The 16,164-nt window shown below is 43.3% G+C and overlaps 1 pseudogene; it reads right to left on the reverse strand.

Annotated features, from left to right (window-relative positions):
• Nucleotides 1-9,534: 9,534 nt before the first annotated feature.
• On the reverse strand, nucleotides 9,535-9,639 carry LOC141124321 (U2 spliceosomal RNA; annotated as a pseudogene).
• Between the last annotated feature and the right edge of the window lie 6,525 nt (nucleotides 9,640-16,164).

The following is a 16,164-nucleotide window of genomic DNA, read 5'->3' on the forward strand; positions in this document are numbered from 1 at the left end:
GATTACGAGCACTGAACTTATTCTCTCTGGAGAAGAGACGCTTGAGAGGGGATATGATTTCAATGTACAAATACCATACTAGTGACCCCACAATAGGGATAAAACTTTTCTGCCAAAGGGAATTTAAAAAGACACACGGCCATTCACTAAAATTAGAAGAGAAGCGGTTTAACCTTAAACTGCATAGAGGGTTCTTTACTGTAAGGGCGGTAAGGATGTGGAATTTTCTTCCACAGGCAGTCGTTACAGTGGGGAGCATCGATAGTTTTTTAAAATTATTAGATAGGCACCTGAACTACCACAACATACAGGGACATACAATGTAATACTGACATAAAAGCACACACACAGGTTGGACTTGATGGACTTGTGTCTTTTTTCAACCTCACCAACTATGTAACTATGTATGTAACTGTTTTTGACCTGGGTCATCTTTCAGTAACAGCTGGTCTTTGATGTTGGTGTAACCACCCCAGGAGCTCTTATCTGTTGCTCCTCTACATCCATGCATCACATCATGAGGCCTATGCGAGAACATCCTGTTAGGCTATGAATTCCCATTTATGTCTCCTTGTCACAAAGACCCTGCTGGTTAAACTTTCTGTACTGGTATTCCGAGATGGCAATCTCCAACATAGGCCAAATGGCTGTATCAACCAGGCAGTAAAACTCCAGAAATATATGATATTAAACCACGTTGCCTTCCAACACTGCATATACTAGAAGAAGCCTTTGTATTAGGTGCTTTTCCTGCTTCCATGTGTGAACCTTGTTTACTTTTACTGACAGTGGAGAGACCACTGAATAAAGCTATATTCACCTGTGTTTTTGCCCAACAGCGTATACCTGCGAGAACCCCAGGGGGAGTCTTGGCAATTAGCTGTGGGAGGCAGTCACACTGAAATCAATGGGAGGCTGCCACAGCTATTTGCAGCTGCTCAGTAGTAATCGCTATGCAGTGATCACCTTCAAGTGATCAGCCCTGGACATAGACTTCTGTGTCCCCAAAAAATGCATCCTCATCTCCAGGTTACATCTACCCCCATAACTATAGGTAAAACCTCTTCATATTTAGAGACTGTAGATGTCTATGCAGACCTGTAACTACTGTGCAGCTGTGGGTCCATGATGGTACATGTAACAGTTAACAACCGGAAAAGAAGCGGTCAATGACCGAGTCTATCAGTGTTCGCATATATGACTGCATTTTCTCTGCAGTTCAGAAACATTGACTGAGGTTTGAAGTGTGCCTACCAAAACATTATGAGAATCTGGATGTTACAACTAGCCAGACTGTGGGCACGACAGGTTTTACACCGCTATGGAAAACCGTTCAGAAACGACTTCTGTTATTTTTATCCAGAAAAATACAATTTCTATTTATATACATGTGTAGTAATAAAACTGAATCAAAATACACCAGCTTTGTTGAATAAAAAGCATGCGTTTTTATTGTTGCGCCATAAAAAACCTCCTAATGCTGCGTTGTTTCTTTGTATTTCTATTTATAATTTTCAATGCACTCTTTCGTGCTCTGCAAGTGCAGTAGATGAAAAAGCATCCACTGTATTTTGTCTCTTAGTAGTACCCCCTCACACGATTAGATAATATGATAGCACACGTTATAGCTGTTTCTCCCTTAGTCACCCTTTTTAACATCGTCCTTATTGTTAGGAGATGGTGCTGTGATTTACTAAAGGTTGTGCATGTTTCTGCCGCCCCCATTATCATTCTCTCAAAATGCGTGGGAACCATGGCTGCCCACGGGCTAGCTTATTACAAAGGCTGCTTTCTCTACAGTGTTAAGGTTAATACAAAATAAAACAGTAGAGAAAAACCAACTCCAAGCAAAACCTTTTTTTTCTGTTATGGATAAATGGGAAGGGTTACAACATCTTTTTAGCTCTTTACTGTTGTATGTGTTTACACTGAAATTTCTTCTTCCTGTCCCAGTGAGGGGTGGGGGAACAGAAGGACAGGAAGTGATGGTAAATCTCTCCTTAGCCCCAGTTCACACCGGTGCGACTTGTTATGTGCTAGTTCAAAATCGCATGACAAGTCGCACCCCACTGTCCGCAGTGGAACTGTTGAAATCGGTGCAACTCTGACTTTGCGGTAAATAGTGGTGTAAACCTCCAATCCATTCCAAAATGTGCTAATATCCAATTTCCTTTTGTTGGATATTAGCACAACACATTTTGGAATGGATTTACACCTCTATTCATACATTATTATATGTGTATGGCAATTATTTGTTCACATTTAAATTAATATAATTATAGGGGGAGGTTGCACTGCATTTTAATTTATTTTTGCATAGTTTTTTCGAGGTGTTTTAGTTTTATTTGAAGTGTTTTTTTTAGATCAGAGTCCCCTATATCTGATCCTGTTTAGAGACAAACTGTCAGTCTCTAAGGGGGGTGCTGATATAAGGGGACTGTAATATAATAGGTTTCTCTAAGGAGAGGGGGGGTAATATAAGGACAAACTGATCTAATGTGGGTGCTGATATAAGGAGAGTTTCCCTTATTTAGTAGAGGTCTCTAGGGAGGGGGTGCTGACTGCTGATCTAATGGGTCACCAGCAGTCAGCACCCCCTCTACATTAGCTCAGAGTCCCCTTATATCAGCACCCCCCTTAGAGACCTCTATTAAATCAGGGACCTCCCCCCCTCCCATGAGTGTCCCCTGCCCCTAAAGCCCCCATTAGACTGCCTTACCAAGAGCCGTTTAGAGTCAGGAAGTGTGGGAGCCGGAGTTTGGCGGCAGAGCGAAGCTGCTCTTCTGTAGTGCCATTTTCCTTCCTTCCATTGTGTGGGGGGGCTTGGGGAGAAGGCAAAGTAGAGGCAGATGCTGCATCGATGTGCCCACTGTGTCGGCAAGACACTTTTGAACTGGTACACTCACTCACAGGGCCACTGTTAGGAGTCATGGGGCCTCCATCCCCTGAGGGGGGAGGGTGGTGAGAAAGGGGAGGTGAGAGGGGGGGGGGGCGCTGACACAGAGGAGGGGGCTGACAGAGAGGGGTGCTGACAGAGGGGGTGGGCTGACACAGAGGGGTGCTGACAGAGGGTGGGATGCTGACAAAGAGGGGGAGGGCTGACAGAGAGGGGGTGGTCTGACAGAGAGGGGGTGGGCTGACAGAGAGGTAATGGGCTGACAGAGAAGGGGCACTGACAGAGTAGAGTGGGCTGACAGAGAGGTAATGGGCTGACAGAGGGCAGATAGGGGGTGGGCTGACAGAGAGGGAGGGTGCTGACAGAGGGGGGGTGCTGCTGACAGAGGGGGGGGTGCTGCTGACAGAGATGGGGGTACTGCTGACAGAGAGGGGGAGTGCTGACAGAGGGGGTATTGCTTACAAAAGGGGTGAGCTTACAGAAAGGAGCGGGATGACAGAGAGGGGTGGCTTACAGAGAGGGTCACGCTGACAGACAGGCTGGTGGAAGGGCAGATAACAGAGAGACCCCAGTCAAGAGGAGACACAGCGCGTGCCAGGCAGGGAGGCGGGACTCCGGGCGGCCACGATCCCCCACAGTCCAGCCCCGCCCCGCCTCCACATGTGACCAGTCACCAGCTCCACTGGGCCAGTCACAGAACCTTATGTCTGCCGCCTGCACAGGCAAACACAGAGCGCCTGCTGCCCAGCCCAGTGCTCATACAAGCTGTATGTGACAGTGTAACACTGATGACAGCGGGCACGGGAATCGGGATGCGCCGCTCTAGATGTTGCGGCCGAGGCCACTGGTCACAGGACGGCTGAACAGTTATGTGCCCGGGTTTCAGGCAGCTTGAAAACCGGGCAAGTGTCCAAACCCGGACTGTCCGGGGCAAAACCGGACAGGTGGCAACCCTACCCTACAGTGCCCACAGCTTATAAATCTTCCTTTTACATTAAAATACTGCCACTATTTACCTTTTTGGATGATCTGTATACCACGGTTACATGATAAACTGCACAGTTTCTCCTTCCTGAACTCTCCAGTGCTGAGAGTTCAGGAAAGAGGAGATTTCCACTACAGCCTGTATACACACCCACATGTGTGATGTCAATATCATATGACCTGGCTATCTCTGAGAACTGTTCTCTCCAGCATAAAAGACACAACTGAGCATGTGTAGGTCGGCTACTTTGCCTGTGTTAGCTGGCCTTCCCCAGATAGACAGTGCAGAAGGGGGAGGATCTGTGCATACAGGATAAAACAGCCTTTTTACACAATGCAGAGGATTAACCCCTTAAGTTCCACAGTGAGTATAACAAGTATGCAAGTGTACAAACGGATTTTACTGTTGTAGGTTTAGTAACATTTTAATGCATAGAATGCATTAAGGTGAAAAACCTTGTGACTTTACAACGACTTTAAGGCCCCACTTACACATCAAAGCACACGCCTGCACTACTTTAAACACCACATGAATTACAAGTGTGTTGTGGTGTGAAATAGCTCAGGTTTGGTTTTTATTACTGTATAGAGTGTGTACCAGGGTGTCATTCGAATGCACATCTTCCCACGCATTAAAGTGTATTTTTTTCTTTCCTGCGCCCATTGGGTGGTAGGCAAAAACTGAACTCCAAAGGTGAACAAAAAAGTGCATGTGAACACACACAAAAAAGTGCACTTAGGGTGTGTCTATTAGTTGCCTCCCAAAGAGGAAGGACCCTTCCCTGACCCCCTGGGTGCAAGACTCCTGACGGGGGGGTAAGGCACACTCAAGTTCACCCAGCCAAAAGCCCCAGCAGACCCAGCTACCCATGGTCAGCTGAAGTCTACCAACAAGTACTAGACGAGGGGCTTTCCTAAGAGAGACCCCCACAAAGGCAAGGGAGGAAGGAACTGAAGTGAAAAGAAAAACACATATACAAGTGTAGGTTGATACACATGGAGAGAAAATAGATGTGAAAAAAAAAGTGCCAGTACATATATTTCATTGGCTAGGCCTTGTGGCCTGGTAAAAAAAAACAAAAATCACCCCGGTCTCAGCCATAAGACCTAGCCAATGAGGTCTTGTGCCGAAAAAAAAGCATTGATGTCCTGGCTTAGTGCTGTTTCACACAGTGGAATCCCCCACACCCATAGTGCTACTCTGGCACCTCCAGCATGCTACTCCTAGATGGTGCTTGACACCACAGGCTCTCTTTTTCTGGGACCTTGACCAGTCCAAGTAGCACAGTCGAATTCGGTGGCACTGGGACCCCCAGGTTTTTCCACTACAGAATTATTCCCATATAATATTATGCCTCACCTCACCCAGTAAGTGCACCGGTTTACATGAGAAGATCCCTCTGGACCCCCATAAAAACAGCAGGGGCAATATACAGCCAGCCATCCTAGCCAGAAGGCTAGAATGATGGGAGAGCACCCCTACTGGACACTGATAAAAACAGATACTACACTAGATCTTTTTCATTTTTCTTTTTAAAAAAGTGGTAAAAGAACCCCATTAAGGTGTTACAGCTATCCAGGACTCCATTAGACAGATTTCTCCTAACTTCCTGTCCGGATGACAATGTTTTACCAGACAGGAAGTGAGTCAAATGTCTGTAACAACAATTTGCAATTTATGTCTCCAATGTATGTGACTGCAATATTTTAGTTTTAAAACTGAGCACAGTTGTTAATATATTCTTCACTCTCTTTTTAGAAACTATTGGCATGACCTAATTTTCCTGAGAGGCTAATTCCATGCAATAATCCTTGCAGACATATTCACATTGATTAAAGTGATTGATTTTTTAAAAATAACAAACATGCCTATACTTACCTGCTCTGTGCAATGGTTTTGCACAGAGCAGCCCCGATCCTCCCCAATATAAGACTCCAGTGGGTGTAACAAGATGTCCGCTTGCCGCCTTCTGACTGTATCCTTACTGTGGACGAGTGCACGGTGTAGCAAGATGGCGGTGTCGGAACGTCACTTCTGTTACAAAATTTGATGGGTCACCTAATCTGACGAAACACCAGATGAGCTCTGTTTAAAGTAGTCCTAGGCTACAAGGCACTTTCAGCCGCATCTGCTTGTAGCTCTAAAATGCTTAACAAGCCAAATCCCATTAATTTCAATGACACCTGTTCACATCTGAGCCTTATGTCATCTGAAGCAAAATGTCTGTTACTCAAAAAAGTACACAAGCTTCTTTTTTGGCAGATTGGGCCCCATAGACTTCAATGGGAATGCCTGAAAATCTGCAACATAAGCCTTTTTGGAGCATTTTGTTGCACGTTTTCTGCTGAAACAGCAGCTCTCCACCCCTAATCTCCTTCATCTCTCCTCCCTCTAGTGCTTTCTATTGGCTAATCAAAAATGCCCAAAACTGTAAAACGCTTGTAATGCACTTTTAAAAACGTTAAAAAAAATGCCAAATTGCTACGCTCAGGTGTGAATGCAGCCCAAAACCAAACCCTGGGCTTATAGAATATATTAGATTGTATGGCCTCAGCCAGTGCCGCTCTGGTCACCCCCCCCCGATGCGTTTCACCCTGCCCACCAAGGGGGTTTGAAGAAGCACGATGTATGTGTGAAACATCATCACCACTTGGTATGTTATTTTAGTCCTGGTGGCAGTCTTTCAATAAACCCGTTGGACGGATGTTGGTGTGCAGCTACTTTTTCTCACTTGGTCTACATGTTTACGGTTGCGAGCCGGAGATAGCACCCCGCCCTTCCCTTTTCATGGATTATTATACCCACCTGGATTATATTATTATTATTATATATATATATATATATATATATATATATATATATATATATTTATTTATTTTATATATTATTATTATTATTATATATATTATATATATAGATAGATTATTATACCCATCTGTCTTATTTCTCCCACCGGGGGGGGGGGGGGGGGGGGGGGGTTTGTGCAACACTGGCTGAGGCCACATAATCTAATATGAGCACTGGGTTCGGTTTTGAGCAGCGTCTTACACTTTATATTCATTCACAACTGATCTAAACCTGTTATTTAGCCAATAGGATTCATCCTCCTATTTTCAATCTCCAAGCCAAGCTCACATTAAACAAGTGGACACCTTGTTATTTGGCAAATAAAAAATCCCAGTGGCTCACCCCGTTTCTTCAATCTCCTAACCAAGCCCCTCTTTAACCGATGGATACTTTGATATTTGGCAAATAGGCAGAAACCCCAGGGACTTTAACAAAGAAAATACAGACGCTCTGGTGGAAAGCATGTAAATTTAGAATGGCTGCTGGTTCAAAACTTGGTTAAACATTTATATTTTTTAGAGTAGAATCTAGATTATATGGCTATCCTTAGTCTACTTACCACTAAAACCTAAAAAACAAACAAAAAAAAACAGTTTTGAGCCCTTACTTTTAGATGGGGTGATAGAAAGCCTAGACTGTCCTGGGAAAATACTCAGAAACCCAACAGAACTGGGAGATACGGCGATACAATGCTGTCATAACTATTACACCACAGCACATCTTGCACATTTACCATTCTGTCTAAAAGTCCTCATGAACCCCTCTTCTTCGATTTGTTCAAAATGCTCATAAAAGTCTGTTGTATGTACCATTCTTCTTGACAGGAGGGACTGTCATAAGACATTGCAAATTTGTCCAAACCATCTTACAGTTGTTTGCATAAATTTTTTGCTAGCCTATAAATAGTTTGTAAAGTGTTAGCATTGGAGTACTGCCAGATGCATCAAAATCTAGGACCCAATCATTATTTTTTTCCTGCTCACATAATCTAAAAACAGCACACTTTTTGTTACGGCAGTAAAGTCTTTATTTTTGTCAATCCACAATTGCCTAGGTTTATTAATGCACTTTCTCACTTCTTCACATCTCACAGTTATATTGTTGATGATCACATTTTCTGCAACAATGCTCCATCAATGTACCACTACATATAATATACAAAACATAATAAAACTGCGGTATCCTGTTAAATAAATACTAGTGAACACATTTAATAAATATAAATGATCAATACAGTGCCTTAAAAAAGTATTCAGACCCCTTGAAATTTTCCATATTTTGTTATGTTACAACCAAAAACGTAAATGTATTTTATTGGGATTTTATTTGATAAACCAACAAACAGTGGCACATAATTGTGAAGTGGAAGGAAAATGGTTTTCAAATTTTTTTACAAATAAATATCTGAAAAGTGTGGCGTGCATTTGTATTCAGCCCCCTTTACTCTGATAGCCCTAACTAAAATATAGTGGAACCAAATTGCCTTCAGAACACAACTGTTATAAATGGGTTTCATTCATAACAGCTGTGCTTAGTATTGTGATGCTGTGATTGGCCTATCAGTACCTGGGCCAATCACAGCACCCTGTACCATATGATAGCCGTGGGCCAATCACAGCACTAATAGTAATCATAGCTGTTATGAATGTAACCCATTCATCACAGTTTAAAACATTGCTGTTACAGTGATCATCTTTTTTTTTTTTTTTTTTTTTATTGAAAGCCCATGGCGTACAAACAGACCCAAAAACTTCACCCGGTGCCAAAAAAATGTGCACACACATAAAGAGTGAAACACAAAAAAGTGCAACAGGTACACAAGTCCTCTAAAATCAGAGGACCTTGCCCTGAATCCCCCAAGGCGTTAGGCTCCAGACGGGGACAAGGGTACTTACACTTGGTCTATCTGGCTGAAACCAGACGGACCCCTTTCTCTGGAGGGCCTGCCGAAACAGACCCACCCAAGTACTAGGTGAGGCTCCCCCGAAGGGAGACCCCATGAGAGAGGGCGAACTAAGCCGAAAGGCCATGTCCACCCCCTCCCAAGACTTTCAGGGCAGGCCCGAGGACCTGCAACCCTACTCATCACACAGTGCAACAAACCGTGTACAACACAAAAATACAAAAAGGTGACAAACACAGGCAATAAATAAAATAAAGTGGGGAAGGAATAAGTGGAGAGGAGAGTGAAAAGGTGGCCATTGTGTAAAACAATGAGCAGGCCCTCCGGCTAGGAATAAAAAATTCCCCTGGTCCTAGCCAAAAGGCCCGGCCCAAGAGGCAGGTGTTAAAAAAGCGTGTCATATGGTGCAGTGACCATGGTGCCTCAAATCAAAGTGACCCTCACTCACAGTGATTTTTTTTGCACCCCTGGACTGCCACTCCAGGGGCACATACTCCATAGACTTTCAAACCCCAACCCTGACCAACAGCCCAGACCACAGCAGCCCGCACTCCAGGCAGGAAGGCATGAAGTTCTGGGAGCTTGGTGAGAGCCCTTTACCATCAGGCCCCACCGTCACTCTCATCACTCCTTCCTAATTACATTCGGGATTACTAACCGCTCCCCCCCTTGCTAGAGAGGAGCCAGTGTTCTGTCCCGAAAAACTGTCCGTAGCTAGAGCTACCACAATCTAGGCCAGAAGGCCAGGGACCCGACCCTCTGGTGAGACCCAGATGCAGCACCCATCCTCACCAGGAGCACCCTTCTCGATGGCTCAGACTCAACCATCGGCCAGCCCCCAGTATCTGTCGGGCAGCTTGGCATAGTCCCTGCTGAAACCGCCTTTCCAGGCACTATAACACCATTGGATTTGCTGGCTCTCCTCTTTTAGAGTAGCACAGCGCCTCCTCTGGAAACTGATAAGAACAGATACTACACTTGATCTTAGCCAAAAGGCCGAGAAGCGATCATCACTGTAACAGAAATCAAAGTGTAAAAAAAAAAGGAAGAAATCCCTGATAAGCCCCAATCCACCAGAGTAGTACAATGTCACTATGGTGACACCGAGTTACCCTGATGAAAATATGTATTACCTCTACATCAGGCACATGATGACACTGTACTGCTCTGGTGAAAGTATGTAAAAAAAAAAAAATTGTGAAAAGTACACATTTTATTTAATTTCTTCATTTTCCAAAATATTGTGAAAGAAATTACAAAAAACTCGCCATGCCTCTTACACCTCTGCCTATCTACTTTCCAAAAAAAGGGTCATTTGGGGGGTATTTGTATTGTCCTGGCATTTAAGGGCCTCAAGAAATTAGATAGGCCGTCATTACAGTACATCAGGATTGATCGATTCTCAAATATATACACCATAGGTTGTAGAAGCAATAACTTTCACACAAACCAATACACTTTTCAGGACTTTTTTTTTTACCAAAGACATGTAGCAGATTACATTTTAGCCTAAATCTATGAGGAAATTAGATTTTATTGGATTTGTTTTATTCTTTTTTATATACTAAAATACAGTATCTCACAAAAGTGAGTACACCACTCACATTTTTTAAAATATTTAATTATATCTTTTCATGTGACAACACTGAAGAAATTACACTTTGCTACAATGTAAAGTAGTGAGTGTACAGCTTGTATAACAGTGTAAATTTGCTGTCCCCTCAAAATAACTCAACACACAGCCATTAATGTCTAAACCACTGGCAGCAAAAGTGAGTACACCCCTAAGTAAAAATGTCCAAATTGGGCACAATTAGCCATTTTCCCTCCCCGGTGTTATGTGACTCATTAGTTTTTCAAGGTCTCAGGTGTGAATGGGGAGCAGGTGTGTTGAATTTGGTTTTATCGCTCTCACTCTCTCATATTGGTCACTGGAAGTTCAACATGGCACCTCATGGCTAAGAACTCTCTGAGGATCTGAAAAAAAGAATTGTTGCTCTACATAAAGATGGCCTAGGCTATAAGAAGATTGCCAAGAACCTGGAACTGAGCTGCAGCACAGTGGCCAAGACCATACAGCGGGTTAACAGGACCGGTTCTACTCTAAACAGGCCTCGCCATGGTCGATCAAAGTAGTTAAGTGCACGTGCTCAGCGTCATATCCAGAGGTTGTCTTTGGGAAATAGATGTATGAGTGCTGCCAGCATTGCTGCAGAGGTTGAAGGGGTGGGGGGTCAGCCTGTCAGTGCTCAGACCATACGCCGCACACTGCATCAAATTAGTCTGCATGGCTGTCGTCCCAAAAGGAAGCCTCTGCTAAAGATAATGCACAAGAAAGCCTGCAAACAGTTTGCTGAAGACAAGCAGACAAAGGACATGGATTACTGAAACCATGTCCTGTGGTCTGATGAGACCAAGATGAACTTATTTGATTCAGATGGTGTCAAGTGTGTGTGGCGGCAATCAGGTGAGGAGTACAAAGACAAGTGTGTCTTGCCTACAGTCTAGCATGGTGGTGGGAGTGTCATGGTCTGGGGCTGCATAAGTGCTGCCGGCACTGGGGACCTACAGTTCATTGAGGGAACCATGAATGCCAACATGTACTGTGACATACTGAAACAGAGCATGATCCCCCCCTTCGGAGACTGGGCCGCAGGGCAGTATTCCAACATGATAATGACCCCAAAAACACCTCCAAGATGACCACTGCCTTGCTAAAGAAGCTGAGGGTAGAGGTGATGGACTGGCCAAGCGTGTCTCCAGACCTAAACCCTATTGAGCATCTGTGGGGCATCCTCAAACGGAAGGTGGAGGAGCGCAAAGTCTCTAACATCCACCAGCTCCGTGATGTCATCATGGAGGAGTGGAGGAAGACTCCAGCGGCAACCTGTGAAGCTCTGGTGAACTCCATGCCCAAGAGGATTAAGGCAGTGCTGGAAAATAATAGTGGCCACACAAAATGTTGACACTTTGGGCCCAATTTGGACATTTTTACCTAGGGGTGTACTCACGTTTGTTGCCAGCGGTTTAGACATTAATGGCTGTGTGTTGAGTTATTTTGAGGGGACACCAAATTTACACTGTTATACAAGCTGTACACTAACTACTTTACATTGTAGTAAAGTATCATTTCTTCAGTGTTGTCACATAAAAAGATATAATAAAATATTTACAAAAATGGGGGGTGTACTCCCTTTTGTGAGATACTGTATATATATATATATATATATATATATATATATATATATATATATATATATATTAAGTTATCGGGATGATTCAACTCAAGTGGTGCATTGGAGACAAAGTTCAATGAAAAAAACAACAATTTCCCTTGCAGGGGGTTCCACCATTACTGTATAGTTGAACATTCAGCCTCCTGACTTACTCACTTGCAGCACCGCTGCTTCAGACCTCACTCCTAGGCCTTTGGGTTGCTCCTCAGAGCGTATGCTCATGCTGCCAGTTGCAGCCTCTCTCTCCTAGGGAACATAAGTGTCCTCCTGACACTCATACACAGACCTCGTGTCTGTAGGACGGAGTCCTCCTGACTCCTCAGCGAGACTTCCTGTCTGCCTGGGTGGAGCTGTCTCCAAGTGGGAGCCCTGAGCTCTAATCCTGGGAAGACTATAAACCCAGCCCACAAGTGTGCTGTCATCGCAACTGCAGGCAATCACAGCGCCGGAGCCCGTGAACAATGAAAACGAACCGGAATACTCTGGACAGCCGCACTCCAGAAAACGAATATTTTCTTTTATTGAAAAGTTGGGATCACACTGTACAAGCCATAAGCTATGAGTAAGCAGTCATCGTAGTGTGAAATGCATCAGTTCTTGTCTGTATCGCTCTGCTGTGGCTTGTACAGTGTGATCCCAACTTTTCAATAAAAGAAAATATTTGTTTTCTGGAGTGTGGCTGTCCAGAGTTTTCCCATTCGTCTTCATTTGCTATATGCATTAGCCAGCACCTGGGGCTCTCTAATTCCAGAGGAGAAGTTTGTGTTTCAGCCGCCCGACCAGAAGCGGTGGTATCCCTTTCCCCGTTTGGATTTCTGGCCGGAGCCTGTGAACCCGGAAGAAACTCCAGGGAAGATGTCAGCCGTGTCAGCGGTGTGCTAGGGCCGCTGCAACAGCTTTGTTCTAAGGTATTTCATAATGTATACTAGCTCATCATTTATCTTGCAGTTTTTTTTTCTGAGGTTTACAACCTCTTTAAGTGGTTAAGAGACAGAGCCTCCTGAGCCAGCTGACACATTGCTACCAGATGGTCTTTTTTTCATCGTTGCACTTGTTATAAAAAAAAAATACATCTCGGCTTGTGATTGAGTCTCTATGGGCATGTTCCTTTCTGTGTCAGTAAGGTACTGAATGTGTCTCTTGGGACATGTTTCTTTCTTTGTCAGTAAGGTACTGATTTTGTTTCTGGGCATGTTCCTTTCTGTGTCCATTAGGTACTGATTGTGGCTTTTGGGACATGTTCCTTTCTGTGTCCATAAGGTACTGATTGTGTCTCTTGGGACATGTTCCTTTCTGTGTCCATAAGGTACTGATTGTGTCTCTTGGGACATGTTCCTTTCTGTGTCCATAAGGTACTGAATGTGTCTCTTGGGACATGTTTCTTTCTGTGTCAGTAAGGTACTGAATGTGTCTCTTGGGACATGTTTCTTTCTGTGTCAGTAAGGTACTGATTGTGTCTCTTGGGACATGTTCCTTTCTGTGTCAGTAAGGTACTGAATGTGTCTCTTGGGACATGTTTCTTTCTGTGTCAGTAAGGTACTGATTGTGTCTCTTGGAACATGTTTCTTTCTGTGTCAGTAAGGTACTGATTGTGTCTCTTGGGACATGTTCCTTTCTGTGTCCATAAGGTACTGATTGTGTCTCTTGGGACATGTTCCTTTCTGTGTCCATAAGGTACTGAATGTGTCTCTTGGGACATGTTTCTTTCTGTGTCAGTAAGGTACTGATTGTGTCTCTTGGGACATGTTCCTTTCTGTGTCAGTAAGGTACTGAATGTGTCTCTTGGGACATGTTTCTTTCTGTGTCAGTAAGGTACTGATTGTGTCTCTTGGAACATGTTTCTTTCTGTGTCAGTAAGGTACTGATTGTGTCTCTTGGAACATGTTCCTTTCTGTGTCCATAAGGTACTGATTGTGTCTCTTGGGACATGTTTCTTTCTGTGTCAGTAAGGTACTGATTTTGTTTCTGGGCATGTTCCTTTCAGTGTCCATAAGGTACTGATTGCGTCTCTTGGGACATGTTTCTTTCTGTCAGTAGGGTACTGATTTTGTTTCTAGGCATGTTCCTTTCTGTGTCCATAAATGGATTTTTTTTCTTTAAAACAAAAAGAAAACTAATGGATCTTACATGTGATGGCTGCATTAGTTTTCTTTTTTCAGCCTTATGTTTTCTTTATCTTCACCGGGTTATCCTGCCAGTAACACACTTTCTGTCCTAGGATGACAAGCCCTACTCTCTCTACTGAATCTATGGAGAAGCTACATTGTTACCCTGGGACAAAAAGTGTGTTAGAGTTAGAGAACACCTCACCTACTCTGAATCTGAAAAAAGTAGGGGGATGCGACATCTTTAAAAAATCCAGGACACGACAGTGTACACCTCTGAACCTAGTTAGGGCTCAGTCGCACGCAGTGTTAATTTCGTCAAATAAAACCGACTAAAACATTTTAGTCGACTAACTTAATACCATTTTAGTTGACTAAAATACGACTAAAACTAAAACAATTGAGATGACTAAAATACGACTAAAACTAAAATGGCATTTTAGTCAAAAGACGAAAATAGGACTAAAACTAAAATGCCATTTTAGTCAAAAGACTAAAACTAAATTGAAATTTGACGTCAAAATTAACACTGGTCTGTAGTGCATGTTCATACATCCATACCATAAATATAACATGAGATTTTTCACTCCAGCAGTATATGAGTTTGGAAGTTGTAGAGAAATGCTTAAATAATGCATTACAATTTAACTACACCTATTAGATTTTAAAAATTAATTTTAGTTGACTAAAATGTCATTGGGAGGACTTGTGCCCCTTCATTGGGGTCAATGGGGGAGGGGGAGTTATGCTCCATTGTTGGTTCCAGTAGATGAAATAGTGCCCCAAGGACCAGATAAAAGCAAGCTAGGGGCCGCATCTGGACCTGTTTGGAGACCAATGCCCCAAGCAAAGATCTACCAATTAATAGTAACAGGGAAGTTCATTTGTGGCCTCTGCGCACAGAGATCATTTTTAGGGAAAATCTGATTGCAATTACAATATTTCAAAACAAGCTGGTACTTCGTTACAGTCACATGTATGTCTTTTGTGTCCAAAGACCAAAATATATAAACACTTTGGAGAGATGTATACTGTTGCTGCAGTGTACCTACAATTTGATTGTTTTGTAGTTGAGGCATTATTAGTGAGGGTCTTACTGAGTCAAAGTGAATGTCTACCTGTCACCACTCACCACAGGGCAGGGCACCTCTGTAACAATATCTGGGTGTGAGGTATATAGGTGTGGTAGGTGTGCTTCAAATGTTTGGGGTGTTTGTACATGTTCAAACATCTATATATGTCATCATTATCTTCATTACAATATACAGTTCCCATGATCCTGTATCCTGCTTACTTTAGGTGTACTAATAAATCCAAGTATGTGTATGCTTATTATCTTTTGTAAAATTAATAACTGTATCAAAACAGATAAGATGAATTGTTTATAACTGTTTTCATTAGCATTATTTTCCTTGCAGATATTGCTTCTATTTTTTTCCTGTTACTATAGTAATTATGTTTTCTTTGTGCTCATAAATACAGTGTTAGAAGTCATTTTGATGTTAATGTAAATGTTATTGGGTTAAATTTAAAGTAAATGCATGCAGGTCATGGTTACAAAGGGCTGACGATTGTAGTTCACCCCCAGGCGCAAGTACCAACTTCAGCACCCCCCTCCCTGCTCTATTACTATAATTGGTTGTCTGAATGACAGTAGTGAGTCATGGGAGTTTTTTTCTTATTTATTACAGATACTTATACAGTGCCATCAATTTACACAGTTTACATACATATTGTACATTCACATCAGTTCCTACCCTCAAGGAGCTTACAATCTAAGATCCCTAACTCACATTCATACATAAACATACTGGGGCCCATTTAGACAGGAGCCAATTATCCTACCAGCAAGTCTTTGGAGTGTGGGAGGAAACCAGACTACCCAGAGGAAACCCGGAAACCCACACAGGCACAGGGAGAACGTGCAAACTCCTGGCAGGTAGCGTCATGGTTGGGATTAGAACCGGCAACCCTAGTACTGCCAGGCGGAAGCATACCTCCCAGCTTTTGAACTTCAAAATGGGGGACACTTGAGGAAAGAAGTAACCTTGCATAGCGCGCCACGGCAAGTGTGGGTGAGCTGCATACAGAGTGCAGGGTTCTGGGATGAGCTGCCTACAGGATGCAGGGTTCTGGGATGAGCTGCCTACAGGCTGCAGGGTTCTGCGATGAGCTGTCTACAGAGTGCAGGG

Source organism: Aquarana catesbeiana, linkage group LG01 (assembly GCF_042186555.1).
Source record: "Aquarana catesbeiana isolate 2022-GZ linkage group LG01, ASM4218655v1, whole genome shotgun sequence".
Taxonomy (NCBI): Eukaryota; Metazoa; Chordata; class Amphibia; order Anura; family Ranidae; genus Aquarana; species Aquarana catesbeiana.